This window comes from Scardinius erythrophthalmus (genome assembly GCF_964197995.2).
Source record: "Scardinius erythrophthalmus genome assembly, chromosome: 14".
Taxonomy (NCBI): domain Eukaryota; kingdom Metazoa; phylum Chordata; class Actinopteri; order Cypriniformes; family Leuciscidae; genus Scardinius; species Scardinius erythrophthalmus.
The window spans coordinates 3,290,133-3,310,903 of NC_138234.1; the positions used below are offsets into that span (position 1 = coordinate 3,290,133).

General features: G+C 40.5%; 2 long non-coding RNA genes across 2 annotated transcripts in view; one reads left to right on the forward strand and one right to left on the reverse strand.

The window, feature by feature from the left end:
- LOC308701504 overlaps window positions 1-15,910 on the reverse strand; it is a 112,927-nt gene extending 97,017 nt beyond the window's left edge. The window contains exon 1 of the long non-coding RNA XR_014031456.1: window positions 15,683-15,910. This is a non-coding gene — a long non-coding RNA (uncharacterized lncRNA). The remainder of the gene's footprint in view (window positions 1-15,682) is intronic.
- Window positions 15,911-17,348: 1,438 nt separating this feature from the next.
- Window positions 17,349-17,930, forward strand: LOC308701487. Its single transcript, XR_014031450.1, has 3 exons — window positions 17,349-17,452; window positions 17,554-17,609; window positions 17,863-17,930. It is a non-coding gene; the product is annotated as an uncharacterized lncRNA (long non-coding RNA).
- Window positions 17,931-20,771: the final 2,841 nt, after the last annotated feature.

Below are 20,771 nucleotides of genomic sequence, written 5' to 3' on the forward strand. Positions count from 1 at the left end.
TCCCGCCGTATGTCGCAACTCGCTCGCCACCTCCTCATATGGAGTCAGAAGCATCTGAGGTCGCTTCGAGCCATTTATATCCCGGGACACCTGAACCAGGCGGCCGACGAGCTGTCTCGAGTTCGGCCTCTCGCTGGAGATTGGCGACTCCATCCCCGGACGGTCCAGCTGATTTGGGATCAGTTCGGCGACGCACAGGTAGACCTGTTTGCCTCCCACGACTCGTCCCACTGCGACCTGTTTTATTCCCTGACCGAGGGCACGCTCGGCACGGATGCACTGGCGCACAGCTGGCCGCGGGGCCTACGCAAGTATGCGTTTCCCCCAGTGAGCCTCCTTGCGCAGACCTTGCGCAAGATCAGGGAGGACGAGGAGCAGGTCATTCTGGTTGCCCCATATTGGCCCAACCGGACCTGGTTCTCCGAACTAGTACTCCTCGCGACAGCACCTCCCTGGTCAATTCCTCTGAGGAAGGACCTCCTTTCTCAGGGACGGGGCACCTTATGGCACCCTCGTCCCGATCTTTGGAACCTCCACGTGTGGCTCCTGGACGGGACGAGGCAGGTTTGAGTACCCTACCACCTGCGGTGGTGGCTACCATCACTTCCGCTAGAGCATCGTCCACGAGACATGCCTATGCGTTGAAGTGGAACCTCTTCGTCAACTGGTGTTCTTCTAAACATCAAGAACCCACGAAATGCCCCATCAGTGTCGTGCTTTCCTTCCTGCAAGAAGGGTTGGAGCGAAGGCTGTCTCCCTCCACCCTGAAAGTGTATGTTGCCGCCATTGCCGCACATCACGAAGCAGTCGATGGTAAGTCTCTGGGAAAGCACGACCTGATCGTCAGGTTCCTGAGGGGAGCGAGGAGACTAAATCCTCCTCGTCCTCCCCTCGTTCCCTCTTGGGACCTCTCAGTGGTTCTAACTGCCCTGCAGAGCGCTCCATTTGAGCCTTTGCAATCAGTGGAGCTTAAGTTCCTGTCAATGAAGACAGCGCTCCTGGTTGCATTGGCCTCCATCAAGAGGGTAGGGGACCTGCAGGCATTTTCGGTTGACGAAGCGTGCCTGGAATTCGGGCCGGCTGACTCTCACGTGATCCTGAGACCCCGGCTTGGATATGTGCCCAAGGTTCCTACCACACCCTTTCGAGACCAGGTAGTGAACCTGCAAGCGCTGCCCTCGGAGGAGGCAGACCCAGCCTTGGCACTGCTCTGTCCAGTACGCGCCCTCCGTGCTTATGTAGACAGAATGCAGTGTTTTAGGACCTCAGACCAGCTCTTTGTCTGTCATGGTGGGAAGCTGAAGGGAAAGGCTCTCTCAAAGCAAAGGTTGTCTCACTGGATAGTGGATACCATTGCTTTGGCATACCAGCAGCAAGGTCGTCCGTGCCCCCTTGGTGTGAAAGCTCACTCCACACGTAGTGTGGCTTCCTCTTGGGCTCTAGCGCATGGCGCCTCGCTAACAGACATTTGTAGAGCTGCAGGCTGGGCGACACCCAACACATTCGCGAGATTCTATAATCTCCGAGTAGAGCCAGTTTCTTCTCATGTACTCGCTTCAACCAGCCGGTGCTAGATTCTGCTCAGGTGTCTTCGCTTGCTCGCCATTCCTCTCCACGGACGGGATACGTGCGATATTTTCCTCAGGTGAGTCTGATAAGCTCTGAGTTTCCTCCAGCACTGCTGACGTCAACGCCTGAGTTATGCCAAATTCCATGCTCAGCTTTTGCGCTTGACTAGGTGCCACCATGTGCATGGTCCCCCCTCTGGGCGACCCCCACATGTGTATTCCGCTGTAAGTCTCCTTGTGAGCGTGTGTCTTTCCCTTGGCAAGCCACCCTTGCCACCCCTGGGGTTTAAAAATTCCACCTGCGGCTGGACACCCCAGTGATCTTCCATATGCAGCCTCTGGCCATATGTGTATTCTAAGTCCCCCCCATCAATGGCTGGGCGTAATTGCATACTTCTCTCTGAGATATGCTCCCCAGTTTACCTTGGTATCCCTGTGTTAAGTAGGACTCCTTCGTTCGTGCTAGTCTCACAACAGGGAGCTCAGACTTACGCAGGGCACTGGAAGACAGCCGAGGTGGCGTGATTAGACTGGAACCCCAATCGTCGTCATCCGACGTAACTCGGAGTGACCACGAAAGGGAACGTCTCGGTTACGGATGTAACCCTCGTTCCCTGAGTGGGAACGGAGACGTTACGTCTTCCTGCCACTTCCGCTGTACCGCTGAAAAACGCCTGGGGCCAGTCTCGGCTCCTCAGCGAAGGCATGTCTGCATTGTGCTAGCGTACTTCCTTATATACCCCCTGCGGCGGGCGGAGTTGCGCTAGGCAAATTCCGCAGACCCATGGCATTTCATTGCCATTGGCTCGTTTTCTAATACTTGAAGGTGATAGGCTTCTAAGCGAAACCCCAATCGTCGTCATCCGACGTAACGTCTCCGTTCCCACTCAGGGAACGAGGGTTACATCCGTAACCGAGACGTTTTTTATGTACCTGTTGGTTTTTTTAATAAAAATGACTAAATTCACACACTTGGGACTCAAACTGTTGGACAGCTAATTCAGAAAAAAAAAAATCAAAATTTAAGACTTTATAAAGCCGTGATAAGACTTTTTAATACTTTTTAAGGGTCTTAATTTTCCCAAAATTGATTTATCACCTTTTAATACTTTTCAAGACCCCGCGGATACCCTGCCCCAGGGCTGCGTCCTCTCCACGATCTTATTTATTTTATATACAAACGCATGCCAAAGCCAGCACACTAGGCGTCATATCATTATCCGCGCTTCGACCGTCGGGCCAGGGCCGGGCCGGGCCGGGCCGTGCTAGTGCGTGCCAGGGCCAGTCGCATTTCCACTGTCACTTTCGGGGCTTGATCGGGGCTTACCCGGGGCCTACTCGGGGCCAACGGCCAGGATTTCTGGCCCGTCGAATACCTTGGGCCAAAGCGGGCCAGCTCGGGCTAGAGGAGTGGTTACCAACAGAGGCGGAGTTTACCGTCAGGAGACGCCAGCGCCAGATGATTCTGTCAGCATTAAAGACATTTAAAATGATTTAACTCGCGTTCATGTTTGAATGCCTTCTGTTTGTGATGCAAAAGACTATGCGCACTAATCGTTACCATAGTAATACGCTTAGTAAAAAAAAGGTTTTTTTTTTTATCTGTCAGTAGCCTACGTATCGTCTGTGTATAATGGACTATCATAAAATAAAGCAACTTTTTTTTCGGGAGCTTCCTCTGTTTCTGACTGAAAATATCTGTCTGGGAGTCGAGAGAGTGCTAAAGCTCCTCAGGTCGTATGGCATATATTTCTAGAAATGATCATTCTTTCTAAATGTGATGTAAATATGTCCTGTATCTACCAGATAAAGAAACAGACGTGACTGAAGTAAGTGTGTCCTCTTTCTTTTGTGAAATAGACCTAACGGTAATTTATTTCTGAGTGACCAATTTTGACAAACGAATTCATTATGATCAATGTATCACTTTTTATTGTAAACCTGTGGTAAAACATCGATGCTTGGGTTTTAAATATTCAAGTAAACAAAAAGAAATGCCAGCAAACGGCCGCTTTTATCATGTTTGTTTTCAATGCTGTTTCCAGTGATATTTGATTAGTTTTCTCATAAAACTTCTATTTGTTGGTGAAATGATGGGTTAGTGTGACATTGTTCCAGTGAGGCGTGTTACGGGCGTGTTTTAGTGAAGCGCTGTGGAGCTTCCGGGCCGACAGTGGAAACGCAGGCCCGGTGCTATTAGCCCGGCACGGCCCGTTTAAAGCCCTGGCTCGCACTGGCCCGACATTGGAAACTCGGCTATTAAAGGGTTAGTTCACCCAAAAAAGAAAATTCTGTCAGTAATTACTCACCCTCATGTTGTTCCAACCATGTAAGTCTTTCGTTCATCTTCGGAACACAAATTAAGATATTTTTGATGAAATCTGACGGCTGTCTCACTTCTCCATAGGCTTTCAGAGGGACCGAAACTCGTCGGCCCAGAAAAGTTATTAAAAACATCGTTAAAATAGTCAAAGTGACTACAGTGGCTCTACATTACGTTTATCATGCGACGACAATACTTTTTGTGCGGAAAAACAACAAAAATAATGACTTTATCCAACTATTAGTGTTCTTCAATGTGGGCCTCTGACGAGAGTTCACGGGAGCGCCACGACGCATGCGCGAGAACTGAGCTTACGGCGTTCTTCTTCTATTGTTACTGGCTGCTCACTCCTTAGGAGTTTTACCGCCATTTACTGTACAAGATCATAGATATCATATAATAATATGATATCTATGTACAAGATGACGTCCCGACATTGCCGGAAGCGCAAAACGGTCTGTTTATAAGCAGAGGAAGACGCACGCTGTAGAGCGAAGAAGAAGAACGCCGTAATCTCAGTTCTCACGCATGCGTCGTGGCGCTCCCGTGAACTCTCGTCAGAGGCCCACATTGAAGAACACTAATAGTTGGATAAAGTCGTTATTTTCGTTACTACAGCACACGCAGCCAACCTCACTATATCACGCACAGCGTCGACGTGTCTACTACTACTACTACTACTTTCATTCAGAAAATTTAGACGCTGCCACTTTAAGACCGAATGCAGATCTAATAATACACATTTTCTCCCAACTATTCCACAACTAACTCCCATTTAAGACATAAACTGTGCTAAAATGAATCTCCAAACCGGTCATTTAGCCATATTTTTATCTGTATTTGATCGTTTAGACGCGCACATGAAACCCAAAGTATAGTTTGCTTGTCTAGTTGCAGTCCGTTTCCGAACGCGCGCCAGTTTTTAATAGTTTTACCTCACATCTTCTTTTTATAATCCTTGGAAGCCAAAATCGAAAATAAAATTAGATGAACTACCCAGATCAGATGTATATTTAACATGTATCATGCTTATTTGCGAAAATATTTCTACAATTCAATTGTTCCTTTCCAGCAGTATCCGCCATCTTTTTTAAAAATATGTACCGGCTTGCTGAGTCTGCAAGGTATCCTGCGTAATTTCATCTTCCACTTCGTTTTAACTATGTTTTGAGGGTTGATTTTAAGGGGAGAATAGCACTCCCCCTTGCTCTTTAGAGTATTGGGACACCCTACCCCTACACAAGAACGCGCAAAAACAAGGGTTAGGGCAGAAATCAAGGGTAAGGGGAGGTATTGGGACAGGCCCTTAGTCTTCTCGCCCCCCTCAGGAACCTGATGACTGGGTTATGCTGTCCCACCGTTTTCGACTCCACAAGGTCGTGGTGCGCAGAGATCGCAGCCACGTAAACCTTCAGGGTGGAAGGAGACAGCCTTCGTTCTAACCATTCTTGAGGAAGGAGAGCACGGACCCGACTGTGCATTTTCTGGGGTCTTCTCTGCGAGAAGAACACCAGGAGACGAAGAGGTTCCATTTCAACGCAGTCTACACAGACATGCAGTCATAGGTGTGTCTCGTGGACAGGGCCCTAGCGGAATTGATGGTAACCACCACCTGAGGTGGTAGGGTACTCAAACCTGACGCGTCCCATCCAGGACCCACACATGCAGGTTCCACAGATCGGGACGTGGGTGCCAGAGGGTGTCCCGTCTCTGAGGGATTGGCTAGGAAGGGTCTGTCACGAGAAGCACCAGTTCAGAGAACCAAGTCTGGGTGGGCCAATAAGGCGCAACCAAAAGGAATGTTGTTGGTATCCCCATTATTAAAGCGTCTCCTTTCCACATTTGGCTTCCCCCAGACATGAGAAGCAGATGTGCTGCTTGCTGGTTAGTGGTTTGGTGCTTCTAAGCCCAAAATGAATTATTTTATACCATTTGTCGATAAATGCATTCAACTAGAGCAGGAAAGTCTAACAGTAATGCACAAAGCTTGAATGTTCGTGTGTTTAATCTTGTCTGTGTGTTGATCACTGCACTGTCCAAAATATAAAACAATTTAATGGGGAACATGGATGTCACTGGTGATATAAGAAGGGAGAAGTTGTTGCCAAGGGGAATGGTTCCACTAAGTGACTTAATTTTAACTGTTTATTGAACTGTTGTATGAAATCAATGTCATATTTTCAATCGTGATGGTATTCGGGAAACAGCACTTGGCGCGTGAGGTTGCTTAACAGTATCATGTTAAAAATATAAAAGATTTTATAGGCAGTGTGTTGTTCACTGAGTTTCTTTGTGCGAGCTGCGCTCATTCATCCTCCCTGATTTTGCACATCACAGGGGGAAACGCATATTTGCAGAGGCCCCGCGGCCAGCTGTGCGCTAGTGCATCCATGCCGAGGGTCCCCTCTGTCAGGGAATAAAACAAGGGGCAGTGAGAAGAGTCTAGGGAGGCAAAGAGATCAACCTGTGCACCGCCAAACTGTTCCCAAATCAGCTGAACCGTCTGGGGATGGAGTCTCCATTCTCCAGGAAGTGGCTGAACCCATGAGAGCTTGTCGGCCGCACGGTTCAGCTCTCCTGGAATGAGAATGGCTTGAAGCAACCTCAGATGCTTCTGACTCCATAGGAGGAGATGGCGGGCGAGTTGCGACATACGGCGGGAATGTAGACCACCTTGTTGGTTGATATACACTACTGTCGCCATGTTGTCTGAACGGACTACTACGTGTTGGTCCTTGAGCAACGCCTAGAAACGGTGCAGAGCCAAGCATACAAGCATACCCGAAGGCCCAAACGGGCGCCGTGCCAGAGCACCATGTCCCTGTGTTCGCAAACCTGGTCTCGAGAGTGAACTAGGATCAACCAGTCGTTGAGATAGTTCAGGATGCGAACCCCGTGTTGCCGGAGTGGCACAAGGGCTGCCTCGACGACTTTCGTGAAGATGCGAGATACAGATTAAAGCCTATATATTTACTCTAGAAACTAACTCTACAAACATTTGTAAACCAGTGATAGATGGGTCTCTTAACCTTTACGCTGAGGAGAAAATCCAATGCAACTTTGAAGGGACCAAGAGAAACATGATTATGTATTTCTACTCAGCATGACTTTAAGATGTAACTAAAGTAAAATTATCAAATTATTTATTCTTGATGCAAGAAGGAGGAGCAGACAATAAAAATGGACAATAAAAGTTTAATACTTGGTGCAGAAAATACAAAAAGAAAGTCAAATTGGAAGCAAATCAGACAGATCTCTCTCTTTATTGACTAACAAGATCAATCAGCCTCTTCTTCAGCTTCCGGAGCAAGTACAGTTAGTAAAAAAAAAAACAGTTGTACTTTTAAACATATAGATTATATTAAGCAACATTAATATGCGATATTGCTTGAAGGAACTACATCTTCGAGTTGATGTGAATCTCACAGTAGAAACTGCTGTTCTTAAAGATAAACTATTTAATGTGACAAATTTTGACAATGTTTTGTTTATACTTTCGATCGTTGTGGCCAGGGCTGTAGAGTTATAGAATCGCTCCCCCGAGAAAATTTTGATTTCTCTGATTTACATATGTGCATTTCAAGACATATGAAGGCTAAACAATGTAATAGCTTAGTAATAGCTTTAAATAGTAATAGCTTTAAAATCATGTCAGTGGGCAGTGGATTGTTTGTCAATATCTGCTCTCTCTTCATCTCCATCACTCTTTCTTATTTTCTCAGTCTCTTTACTATGGTCTGTCTCTTCCCCTCCTAAAGCTGAGCTTTCTCTGATATTCTTTTGATTTGTTTCTGTGTCAGTGAAGAAAGTAAACATAGGCTCAACTGATATTTATATACATCAGTTTTCTTGATTATTTTCGTAATCGTATTTTCGTTATGGTCACTTATCATTTGAAAGTGCTGGAACTGAAGATAAGCTACTTAATGTGAGTTTTTGTATGACTGTGTAGAGCAGATAATTGAGTGAAGCTCTTCCCACATGCAGTGCAGTGATACGGTTTCTCTCCAGTGTGGATCCTCTCGTGTTGTTTCAGATGTCCTGACCGATTGAATCTCTTGTCGCAGTGTGAACACTTGTAAGGTTTCTCTCCAGTGTGAATTCTCTGGTGCTTTTTCAAATCTTCAGCTGTAATAAAAGTCTTCTCACACTCAAAGCACATATGATTTCTTACACCAGTGTGTATTTTATGATGTCCTTTTAAATCCTGCAGACGTGAAAAACTCTTTCCACACAAAGAACATGAATGTGGTTTCTCCTGTGAATGAACTATCAGGTGTCTCTTCAGGTTTGAAGCCCACAAAAATGTTTTACCACATTGATCACATTCATACAGTTTCTCTCCAGTGTGGATGATCATGTGAGACTTAAGGTGTCCTTGTTGTGTAAAACTCTTCCCACACTGATCACATGAGAATGGTTTCTCTCCAGTGTGGATGATCATGTGAGACTTAAGGGTTCCTTTATGTGCAAAACTCTTCCCACACTGATCACATGTGAACGGTTTCTCTCCAGTGTGGATCCTCATGTGAATCTTGAGATTCGGTTTGCACGTGAAACTCTTCCCACACTGATCACATGTGAACGGTTTCTCTCCAGTGTGGATCCTCATGTGAACATTGAGCTTCTGTTTGCGTGTGAAACTCTTTCCACACTGAGTGCAAGTGAAAGATTTCTGAGATCTTCTCTGATGTTTCTCCACTTCATTCACTTCTTCATTCTCATCCATCGGGCCTGAAATTAAAGTTAAAAAAGTGCTCAGTAAATCAATAAAAGAAAAATGATCTAGTGAAAAAAAATTATATAAAACCCAGATGTAATGGCAGAAAGTACTGAGTTTTGTTCAAACAACTGTTATACAAGATTATGATGATTTTGATCCATTATGTCCCTGGAATTTTCCATGAAAGGGGTTCATTAATGTACTAGACATTATTTTTATTTATTCATTAAAGGCACAAATATAGCCCTAATAATTGGATATTATGATGGGAGGAAATAATATTTCAATGCTTTTGTGTTCCCGCAAGAAACTTTTTGATACTCGCAAAACCTCAGAGATATTTGCGAGTAAACGCAAAATTTCTCGTGGGAAGGCAAACGCTTTTGCGAGGGAGATGTAAGGGCGGCCTCAGGCAGTGGTTCAGGCTTTAGTGGCTTTGTCGAATAAAGAAACATTATCAGTATGCTGGTGTAAAACTGTATATTTCTCATCTATTATCACTACCAACCACGGACAGTTAGTATTGTAAAAAATATGTGGGAGACCATTACAAGTTTGTGACTATATTTTAGGGGTGCAACAGTACATGTATTCACACAGAACCGTACGATACGGATGTCATGGTTCGGCGCATGCAGTCGCTCGACGAATACATTAAGTCAAAGGCGATCCAGGCTCAAATCCAGAAGGGGGCATGACACTAGGCATGCTGTAATGCTGTTTGCTAACAGTAAAAAGTGCAGAAGAAGAAGAGACAATTGATCGATATGTTTACGTCTCTCAACCAGTGTTTCAACTGCGGAAAGATATCAATAAAACAGCTTGAGAATAATATCTCACATTTACCTCCAGCTTTTAGTGTTGCATTTAGAGAGGCATTTCATATATGCGCTATATTAGTCTATTCATTATATTTACTTAACCTGTTAATAATTGTATTATTTATTGTATGTTTAAATAAATTTGTCATGAAAAAAACAGCCACTGAGTAAATGATTCCATTTCTGTCCAATGACTTGGACCAGAAAATGTACTTTATAATTAGATTTAGCTAGCAAAACCTGCCACATGTGCAATTTATAGTAATTTTTTTTATCTGAGTGTTGATTATTATATCTAAAAATAAATAGCACATAGTTTGAGCTCTGTTGTTAACTGCAACATTGTAATTCTAACATTGAATTATAGAAGTCTATAATGTGTTATGTGTATGCTAGGCCAAAGAGATGTGTCTTTAATCTGGCTTTGAACTGACAGAGTGTGTCTGCTTCCCGGACAATGTTAGGAAGACTGTTCCAAAGTTTTGGTGCTAAATAGGAAAAGGATCTACCGCCAGCAGTCGACTTTGATATTCTAGGTATTATCAACTGGCCGGAATTTTGAGATCGCAATAGACGTGAAGGACTATAATGCGTTAAGAGCTCGCTCAAGTACTGCGGAGCTAAACCATTTAGTGCTTTGTAAGTAATCAGCAATATTTAAAAATGTATGCGATGTTTAATAGGGAGCCAGTGCAGTTTTGACAGAACAATAACAATTAAACAAAATAACAAAAAACAAAAGCATTACAATAATCTAGCCTTGAGGTCATGAATGCATGAACTAATTGTTCCGCATTTGTCAATTAGAGCATATGGCGTAATTTAGAGATATTTTTTAAGATGGAAAAATGCGGTTTTACAGATACTAGACATGTGACTTTCAAATGAAAGATTGGTATCAATGAGAACACACACACACACACCCAGGTTCCTAACCGACGACGAAGACTTGACTGAGCAGCCATCAAGTGTTAGACAGTATTCTAGATTATTACGTGAGGAAGTTTTTTGTCCAATAATTAGAATCTCTGTTGTATGTAACCCTTTTCTTAACTCTAGGGGTTAATTTTAATGTTTCCCAATTAAGAAAAAAACCTGGATTCCCGGCAGTGAAGGGTGAATTTGGCCAGTATTTTTTCTTTAAATGAAAATTAACGTAAAGTATCTTTTTCCCTATACCAATTACACAATACTTTTACTGCAGTTCATGCAGTACCTTGTTAAATGAATGAACTTGCCAAACTCCAAAGAAATACCAGAATACACATGTTAATGGTAAAAGAAAATAACAAATATTTTTTTGTTTTACATTAATGTAATAAGGAAAAAAAAACAAAAAAAACAAGGAACCACCTTTTTTATATGAAGACAGATAAACACTTATACCCAATGGTATGTAAATTACTTATTCTTTTTGTAAATAAAATGTACAAATCACCTGTTCAGTCTCAGAACTGTTCCTTGTCTCTCTTATGTTTGTTTTTACACTTGCATTTTACCTTTTTCCTTTTCTACTTTAAAACCCTGTCCTCAATCAGCATACAAGTGCTGTGACTCTAATGAGAGCAGTCTCAGTACTATGGTACGGTCTAAATCCTGACTAGAAATCCTCACAGATATCATTTCTTTCAAAAAATGAACAGTTGTGAAGATATAGCCTTTTCTAGTATCTTTGACAGATAAGGTAGATTCGAGATCGGCCTGTAATTGACTAATTCTGTAGGATCAAGTTGTGTTTTTTTAACAAGCAGTTTAATCATAGCCAGCTTAAAATTTTTGGTACGTATCCTAGAGACAAAGATGAATTAATTATATTAAGAAGAGGATCTATGAAGCATCTCTTTCAGTATCTTAGTCGGTATAGGGTCTAACACACATGTTGTAGATTTAGATTATTTAACGAGTTTAGTAAATTCTTCCTCTCCTATAGCAACGAATGAATCAAATTTTTCCTCCGGGAGACTACAATGCACTGCCTGATGCGATACTGTAGTAGACGGTTGCGTTATAATTTTCTCCCTGATATTATCAATCTTATAAGTGAAGAAGTTCATAAAGTCATTACTGCTGTGTTGCTTGAAACGTCTGGGATTGAAGCTTTCTTTTTCGTTAATTTAGTCACTGTTTCAAATAAATACCTAGGGTTTTGTTTATTTTCTTCTAATAGGGTTGAAAAATAAGCAGATCTAGCAGCTTTTAAAGCCTCTCTGTATGCAATTGAGCTCTCCTTCCATGAAATGCGAAATACCTCTAGTTTTGTTTTCTTCCAGTTGCGCTCCATTTTTCTGGCTTGTGTTTTGAATATATGTTCCCCTGCACTTTAGGCATTTTGCACACATTTGCTCCTCATCTTGTGACTTGATTCTGATTTATTTCGTTTTGCATTTTTATTTATTAGAAAGGTATATTCTGTTCTAATTTAATTTAGTAAATTAATTGTTTATATTTTCGGTGCATCGATGTTGTGCTGTATAAATTCATCTGACACTCATGCACATTTTCATTATGTGTTAAAATTGTAATCTTAGTTCAAATGGAACATTATTATTATGTACAACTGTATACATTATTTAAAGAAGCATGATGTATTTATTGTCTAATGCCCAGGTGGTGTAGGATTACAAATGTATTTAATGTTTAATTTAGTTTTTCCACTGCAATAGTAGGCTATATAAACTGATAAAGTTTAGTAGACTGATTTCAGATGATTATTGAGTCTCCAGCAAGAGTCTCCTTTCTGGCCAGTCCTGTTTTCTCTATTGTGTTTTAAATGAGTCAGATCACTGAGATTCTCACCTTTCGGAGGCCAAATGGCTTTCGGAGCCCCTGGCCCGTTGAATCGTTAGGTTGATTGGATTAGCTGTAGGGGAGACTTTCACCTTTAGTCTAAAAAATCCTGAGCCTGAACTTTCTGTGGCTCAACCAGGACTTTTACCAAGCCCGTTTCAGGCATGAAAATGGGTCAGGGGTGAAAAAGGTGAGAAGGATATTACCCCTTTAGGGGGGTCTGGGGGCATGATCCCCCGGGAAGAACATTTTGAAAATTCCATATTTTAAAAGCATCAATCTGATGCATTTTGAGATGCATTTTTTTGCCAACCTTGGGAGAGCTGGAGAAACTTAACTTCAGCCATGAGTCAAAAATATTATGGCCTCCTTACTTAGTATTATGCAAGCCATTTATGCCAGCCTGTCACTGGGTCTAACATTTACAGTATATGAGGCACAATGTGGTAAGGGCACCACAAATGGCTTAATGCAAAACCCCCACAAGATATGGTGGACATGCTGTAACTCGTCTACTCTCCCATCATGATTGACAGCCAATACAATGTTATGTAATTCAGATTTGAATACATTTTATTGGCAAAGATAACCTAAAACACACAATACAGTGGTCATCCTCTATTGACGAGGTTTGCCAAATCGGGTTACACAAGAGCAAGTCGAAGAGCCCATATACTGTAGAAGAGCAAGTTTTTCACAGTCTATAGGACTGTCACTCCAGTTCAACCCCAAACTAAGTATTATGATACTGTCACTGTTAGGGATGGGCATCGTTAAGTATTTATCGATACTACTCCTCTTATCGATACTCCTTATCGATCCGGTACTTTAAAAGGAAAAAGAAAACTTAGAGACTACTGTTTATAGGTAATGTAGCCTACGCCTATATTTATTTTTTATTACACATTTACTCTACATTTGGACCCAATTTATCTCCAATTTGTGCAAACACTTAATATATGGGAGGTAAAATACAAGTATAGACCAAAATGTGAAGTTAATGTTTTTCAAAATTATCTAGTAAATAAAGGATTAAGTCTCATACATGTTTTGTTAATCAGGGTTTCTGCAGGTTTCATTAAGTCAAATTTAAGACCTTTTTAAGACATTTTAAGACCATGAAGATTGAAATTTAAGACCTACAAGACGCATTATCCAAGTTAGATAGATAGTTAGTTTAGTTAGATAGCAAGTTAGATTAGTTAGACCTCGGGATCATTAGAGTATCTATCTATCTATCTATCTATCTATCTATCTATCTATCTATCTATCTATCTATCTATCTATCTATGCTTATCTGATGTGTGCGTGTGTGAGAGAGAGGGAGAGGTAGATTTTTTTTTAATAGAAAATTGTACTTTTGCATATTGTACTGTAAAAACACAATTATTGTTAATTTCAGTTGATCATAGTTGATCATAACTAGAGAGGAAATGATGAGATGATTAAAGTGACCAAAATTATCACGGTTATCACAGAATCCTGTTCAAAAAGTACTAATACTACATTTATACTACTAATACTACTTATCTACTAACATGTACAAGTTCAAATAAAGTTTTGACAAAAAAGGTTTTATACAAAGACAAACCTCATATTTCAGCCTTTAAATAATTTTTTATAAAAAGAATGAGTCAAAAAAGATAAATTACTGACATTTACACATTAGCTTATATTTATTAGTAGTGTTTGGGTGCACCCCCATCCTTCATGTTGACTGAGCTTTCAATGTGTTTCAATGTTTCAGGAAGTGAACAAGGGTAAACACTTTTTTAGACCTGACTAAATGAAATTTAAGACCTAGGATGAAAATCTGGCCGTTTTTAAGAAAATCTGGCACGGCACGTAGCGGAGCGGGGATGGTCCGACACCGTGCTCTCGTGTGGGGTACCGGGGATGGACAGATCCAATGCAGCGAATGAATTCATGAGAGCGACAGAGCCTTTTAGTGCTTATTTTAGCGCCGGTGATAAGCGCGGCGACGCAGCGACCCCGTTCACCCGACTTTATTCCACAGAATAAGCATATAAACTCTACACTCACTGTGGATCAGTCGTAGAACTTGCTGCTCTTCGCCTCTTTATCCGATGACTCCTCTGGTCGATCATTAGCGTCCATTTTGCAAAACTTCTTTTGCATAATCCACAACAACAGGCCTGTCTTCCACCTGCCCTAGCCCATCGCCTCTTCTTTTAGATGTTTAAAGTTGTAAATAAGCCATTAACACTAGCTACAGCATCCACGTACCGTATTTTCCGGACTATAAGTCGCACTTTTTTTCATAGTTTGGCTGGTCCTGCGACTTATATTCAGGTGCGACTTATATATCAAAATTAATTCAGACTGAGATGAACCAAGAGAAAACATTACTGCTACAGCCGCGAGAGGGCGCTCTAGTTGGCGGAGTTATTCAGAAGCGACACCATATGAAGAAAATTCAATGGATTCAGTGATGTGGAATGAGATCGCGGGAGCTTGGTGAACTTGTTTACTGGTAACTTGCTTGTTGGACTCCCTGGCTTATGTTAGCCTATTCCGCCTTCCATGTATATGTTCTTTATGCTATTGTGTAACTTAGCTGAATAACTGTTAATGTGTTGCGTTAACATACCGGACACCTACTCAGCCTGTTGTTCTGTGTGCTACTGTGTAACGTTAGTTAAATAACTTGCCTTTCCAGATTAAATGTCTGTTCTTGGTCTTGGATTTTGTGAAATAAATTTCTAAATAAATGCGACTTATACTCCAGTGCGACTTATATATGTTTTTTTCCTCTTCATGACGCATTTTTTGACTGATGCGACTTATACTCCGGAGCGACTTCTAGTCCGGAAAATACGGTAGTCATTGTTTTGGTTTCCGAGAGAAGCACGTTAGAGCGAGGCTGCGTGTGAGATGTATTCAGGGACAGCAAGAAGTGCGGGAAAGGCTAGTTTTTTTTCACAAATGCACGGAAAATCGGGACAAATATATAACAGTCGAGTTCTCCAGCGGGTGGCAATAGTGGTGACAGGTAGGTTGAAGGGGACCGGTGTGTTATTCAAGTCAGATTAAAGTGCCTCCGACTGTAATTTGCAGCCTGATAAATACATTTTGCCTGCGCCGGAGGCCGGACCTGCCCTCATGCCGGAATACTTTAAGCCCTGAATTAATAATGATAATAATAATAATAATAATTTTATTATTATTTTTTTTTTTTTATTATACTGATAATTTTTCGTCTTGATGTCACAACAAAAAGCAAAATGACTCATTGGAAAAACGATTCATTAAATTGACTCAGAGTCGACTCCTACTTTTGAGAGACAATAACTTTTTTTACGGTGAACTTTCATATATAAAACTTTGCAGGATGTTTTTGTTCACTTAGCTCTATGTTACACACTACATGAAATAACATAATAGGTGCCCTTTAATGTTCTTCAGCCTCACTAATGAAGAATCAGGAATAAACACCAACCTCTTTGTTCTTCAGTGTGTTTCATTCTGCAGTGTTCTGGATCTCTCCTGTTCTCACTGTCCTTCAATAAACTCTGTCTTTGCAGATTTCAGCTCTTCCTGATGGTTTGATGCTCGTCTTCACTTGTAGCTGATGGGAATATTCCAGCATTTATTGGTGAATTGCAGTGGGAGGAGCTTCACTGAAGGAGGAGGAGCAGATCCAACTAAATCAAGAAGAAATCACTTGCTGAGCAAAAAAAAATAGTCCACCCACTTTAAGTATTATTATGGTCACATTATAAAAAAAAAAGAATAAAAAAAAAAGATTAAAACATACAAATATATTTACAGGTTTGCAAGAAACAAATGGCGCACCAATACAGTTAACTCAACTTTTGTTTGTTTGTTGTGTTGCATATGAAACTAACAATGACCTGGCGGTCCACCAGCGTTTTTTGGGCGGCACAAAGTCAGCGGCTTGACACGGTCGGACCTCCGGCGGCACACCATCGGCCACCCGACCAATCTGAAAACCCCGTCGGTCTGCCAGCGTTTTTTGGGTGGCACGCCACCAGCGGTTTTCCGCGGCTGGGCCACCGTCGGCACACCAGTGGCAAGCCGATAGTCGGTCCACGTGTTTCTGAGTGCTTACAGGACATCTTTAATTTATAAAGTTATATTTGTTTTTACAGTTAAAAAGAATCTGAAAGCACAGAATAAAAAAATAAAAAAATGATGACCTAAATAGCTGTAGCAATATCAGAAGCAAAGTGCAGTGGTATAAAAAAATACTGCATTTTTAGCACGCGTTCAAATGAAATATGGGGCTTGAGTGTTCGTAAAAACAATTAAAAAAATCTGAAATTACAAAAAAGCCACAATTGTCCCACTATCACGTGCAGGAATGGTAATTTGCACCTGGGTCATAGAACTTCAAAATGAGTTTTAAATTCATGATTTAATAATGAGATTTTTATTCAAGTAAGGTTCTGATTCTAGATGTTTATGTTTGTAAGGCCGTGTGTCCACCAAAGCGTTATTAGCCAGCTGAAAACGCTAGGCGCTCTGCTAAAAACGCTCAGCTGTGGGCGCTTGAGAGCGTTTTGGCAGCGCAGCGTTTTTTCAGTTGAGACGGTTGAGACCGAGACACTTTGCTTGTTATGATACGGAATATCCGCGAAAGTCTTACTAGTATCTCATTTCACACATATTTTGTTTCTGTGTTGATTCTATATTAAAATGTCAATACAATGTAATGTATTTTATCTGGCTCTTGATTTTGTTCCGTTATTATGCTCCTTGTCATCTGTTGACGTTGTACAAGCAGAATCATGTGGCGGACGCGGTTGGTCGGTGTGGTATTAGTCCCGCCCCTCCTCCACTGTGATTGGACGGTTGGGTAAAAAGTGACACTGATGAGCGCTGCGTTTTACCAAAAGTTGAACATTCTTCAACTCTCGGCGACCAGTAAAAAACGCCGAACGCTCAGCGCTTCAGCGTGAAAAAGACGCTCAGCGCCTCGTTACGCTCATGGCGTTTTAAAAACGCGGCGCTCCCATTGAAAACAATTGAAAAAACACGCCAGCCGCGAGTAAAAACGCTTTGGTGGACACACGGCCTTATGCTGTGTGACTTTGACGCGTTTTAATGTGCGTGCGCGTGAACACTCGAGTCGCCTTCAAACACTGGAGCGGAGATGAGTTGCCATGGAAACGGCACTGGACCGCACTAACGTTACTGCAACTGTCAGCAAAACTCCGTCTCTTGCTGTTGTTTTCACTGCTTTCAGGTGAGTTTAGCCTCTAAAATTACACAAATAATACACACAACTTTTCTTGACACTGCTCTTACTTGTAATTTACACGCTTCTGTTGAATATTTACTTTATAGAAATGGTTTAGTGTCTTCGAAAAAGTCCGTTAGCATCTCAACCGTTTTCAGAAGAGGTAAGTTAAGTTAACGTTAGGCTAACTTAATAGCTTGCTTTTGTTTATGAAAGTTTGGGCCTTTAATCACATCTTATGTGTAGATGAGAGGTTTTGATAGTTTTGTAAAGATTTTGCTTGGAAGTGAGCTAATTTATTTAACATAAACGTACTGTTAATTGGTGACGTCACTTAAGTTACATGGAGTGCTAAAATTAGCTGAAACTAGCTCAATGGTTAACAAATATTGATAAAAATTGTTCTGTGATTTCAGCAGCAACAAAATAATCCCTCTACAACAGAGGGAAGCTCCACGACTTCAACATTTCTGAAGAAAGCTGCTGCCAGAGAAGTGGGAGACACAGGTGAAGTGAGGAAGCTCTTTAAATAACTTCATCCATTTTCATATCTGGAGAAGATGTTATTTTTCCTAAAAATACTAGTTAATGTTATCACATTGGACCGAAACTTAGTGACTTTTTGTTCACAAAGGGTATAACTACTCAAATATTTGACCATTTTTGTTCTTTTTTTTTTACTACACATGGTGTTCCTGGTCAAAAATGACTGGCCTCATTTATCTGAGAGAAGGCTTTTATGAATCATTTTGGAAATATTAAATAAAATATGAAAACATTTGCACTGTTATATCAAACTATTCTACTTTAATGTTTCACAAGGAAGTTTGATTTGTTTTGTGTGTGTATGAATGTCAGATGGATGAATTAATATTAGATGCAGGTCAGGGTAGGATCAAGTTTCTCTCGTGAAAAAGTGTAATACTCAAAATAGTTTGTGTGTTTTAATGTGTGTGTGTGTGTGTGTGTGTGTGTGTGTGTGTGTGTGTGTGTGTGTGTGTGTGTGTTTGGGTAGCGTCTGTATGCATTTGGGTAGTGTGTGTATGCATGTGTGTATCGACACATGCACAGGTCCAAGGGCTCGATGTTTGCAAGCACACATGCACATAATGTGTACATGAACATAATAAACATGTTCATATTTTACTTAATATTTCCAAAATTATTCATAAATGCCTACTCTCAGATAAATGAGGCCTACGATTAATCAGATGCAAATAGAAATATAAAACCAGTCCTAACTGCAAGAGAACAAGTTGACCAAAGATTGAATCCAAAATTTGGTGATAATATAGCATAACAAGTGATTTATAAGCAATTTTTTGTAGGCCGGTCATTTTTGACCGGGAACACCACAAGTGTTATTGGGTTTTGAACACACCACAATGAATAAGTAAACCTAAAAACCTAAATTCTGTTAGCCTAATTAAGAAATCATTTTCTGTATATTCTTTCTCTTTTCTGCATTTCACCTCTGCTGTAGCTTCTTTCCTTTTTAAAAAAAAACTGTCATTGTATAGCCTAATAATATTGTAGGCTCTGTGACAAATAGTTTGTTGTGTTTCTAGATCCGTCCATGCTGATGTCCTTCACCGTGGCAGAGCTGATCATCATCTATGAGGCGCTATCAACCAGATGACTAGTGAGTAGTGTTCACGATACCAAAATTATTGTTTCGATACCGATACCAAGTCAAGAATTGCGATTTCGATAGTTTTTCGATACTTTTCCTGAAAAGCGAGAAACACTCAAATATCACTGCTGTGCTTTATTTTAAAACCGGGACAACATTCTAATCATATAACACACTAATAAATTAACATATGAACAGCAGATATATTAAACATTTGAACAAAATATGAAATATCAAAATATAAAAAATAAATTAGAGCAATGACATTCAAGGTAAAAAATAAATAAATTTAGCAGCATTATCTCATTTATCATAAGAAACATAAGAGTTACTGGTAATAACTTTATCTTGATTCTGAACTTTGAATAAAAATATGAACAGCGATTATATTAAACAATGTTTAATATTGGTAACATATGATAAGCCTCATTGGTGATATATTTGACACATGGGGAATATTTGAAAATCGATAATATTTTTTTAAATTACATTTATATCTGCATTTATGTCAAAACCTAGAGACTAATAAATTTACGAATCGTGCCGTTTTTAATTTCCGAGTATGGCAATACTTTTTACGTGCAACACTACTAGTGAGTAAAACCAAGCCAAAGACAAATTTCCACTTGTGGATAATAACGGAACTAAACTAAAACTTCAAACATGCACTAATGTTGTTGGTAAAAAGAAAACATGTTTTGTAAGTATCTTATGCTCACCAAGACTGCATTTAATTAAAATACAGTAAAATCAATAATATTGTGAAATAATATTAAAACATTTAAATAACTGTTTTCTATGGAGAAGCATCACATTATCCTTCAGAAATCATTCTAATATGATGATTAGATGAAACATTTATGATGATTATTATCAGTGTTGAAATCAGTTGTGCTGCTTCATATTTTTGTTTTCAGGATTATTTGATGAATAGAAAGGGGGAAAAAGCATTTATTTGAAACAGAAATCTTTAATCTCTCTGGTCAATTTAATGCATCCTTGCTGAATAAAAATATGAATTTTTTTACAAAAAAAATAATTATATTGAAACCAAACTTTTGAATAGTAGTGTAAAATACCATTTATATATGTTGGGTCTATTTAACAATTGATCCTGGAGAGGGGAAAAGAAAATGGATTAAACTGTCACACTGGTTTACACAAAAATATTAATCAGCACAACTGTTTTCAACATTGATAATACTCAGAAATGTTTAGGACGTTTGCATTGTGAGAATGTATAGTATTCAAATTAAACATCTCAAATTAATCGCAAAGATTAACGCGTTAATTCCCCCAGCCCTAAATATAAAAATGCTGACTCTTTCTTTCTAAATGTCTTTTGAGTAAAACTCAGTAACAGTCTTTCTCATACTGCTTCCTGAAGTAAGCAGAGTTTAGTTATTGGCCTCTCAAGTTCATTCATCTTTGTCTTTACTCGAACCTTGCGGACCACTCCATACTCGTCCTCCATAGTCTTAACGTTTCTTCCCATCAACCATGATCCCCTGGGGGCTGATTCGTCGACAATCAAGACTACATCCCCAGGATGAAATTCCGTGATGGATGGTTCCATTTCTGTCTCTTCTGGAGTTGAGGCATATATTACTTGATCCAGCGCTTCCAGAATAGATCGCTCATATACTGGACTTGCCTTCATCTTTTACACGCATTAATATCATCCTTATGGAA